This window comes from Aplysia californica, unplaced genomic scaffold, assembly GCF_000002075.1.
Source record: "Aplysia californica isolate F4 #8 unplaced genomic scaffold, AplCal3.0 scaffold00193, whole genome shotgun sequence".
Lineage (NCBI taxonomy): Eukaryota > Metazoa > Mollusca > Gastropoda > Aplysiida > Aplysiidae > Aplysia > Aplysia californica.
Window position 1 is genome coordinate 1226480 of NW_004797463.1, and position 1337 is coordinate 1227816.

Sequence of the window (1337 nt, forward strand, 5' to 3'; positions counted from 1 at the left end):
CTCCACAAACTCACCATCCTTGACATTTTGTATTGAACAATACCTCTTCACAAACTCACCATCCTTGACATTTTGTATAGAACAATACCTCTTCACAAACTCACCATCCTTGACATTTTGTATTGAACAATACCTCTCCACAAACTCACCATCCTTGACATTTTGTATTGAACAATACCTCTCCACAAACTCACCATCCTTGACATTTTGTATTGAACAATACCTCTTCACAAACTCACCATCCTTGACATTTTGTATAGAACAATACCTCTTCACAAACTCACCATCCTTGACATTTTGTATTGAACAATACCTCTCCACAAACTCACCATCCTTGACATTTCGTAAGTTCTGCGCACGGTATAGGAAGAATGCTTATGTGCCCTCAAGGCCTTTGGCGTCATGAGTTGAGCAGTTCCGTCAGTTTAGATCTATAGCGAATCAGAACTAAAAAGTTCCTAAAGAATGACCACTTCAGGACGAACACGCACCATGCGCAGCCCTTTAAACGTGACCAGAGTGCAGATTTCAGCAGTCGAGTCCCATGAGACATCTGTCCGTGGATGATCTGCAGGTAGGACTTTCCTTAATATCAACAGTCTGCATTCTCATGGCAGATCTTAACCTACGACTGTACCATTTTCATCTTCGCTAGGCCGAGATGACATTGATCAGAGCATTGCAATGTATTCATGATTCCTCGATTGTCTTGAAAAGCCTCAATGACATTTGGTTCCTTGCAAAGCCCATTTTCCCCCCTGAAGGATATGTTAACTCCAGAAATGCTCTTTATTGGGCACCCCACTCCCTATTGTCTTAGAAGCCACTTCATACTGAATATGTACAGTGTATGTGGCTTTAGACACGCATGGTTTAGCAGATCCTTGTGTTTGGGCGCTACTGAACATTTCGAATGACGCGTTAACAATTTGTCGAGTCCGAAGGAGGGCATGTAGAGCCCTGCTTCCAGGAATTTCAGAATGCAATCGTTAGTTTTTACAAATCTGTAATAGAAATCAAATATTGTTTAAATGTCACATAGGGGAAACATTAAATGTCAAAAAGAAATAGAGAAATGAGTCAATCAATCTTTTCAAACTTATCTACAAGATTCGGAAGAATTGATGAACTTTGCGTTTTTTTGGGAGCTTTTTTTCTTTAAACCATTTCCGCTATCAAAATAAGTTTCTTCTTACTTGACTTCATGTCTCTGTCTGTTCCAAATCACAGCGTCCTAGAACAATATGAACTCTGTCTGTTCCAAATCACAGCGTCCTAGAACAATATGAACTCTGTCTGTTCCAAATCACAGCGTCCTAGAACAATATGAACTCTGT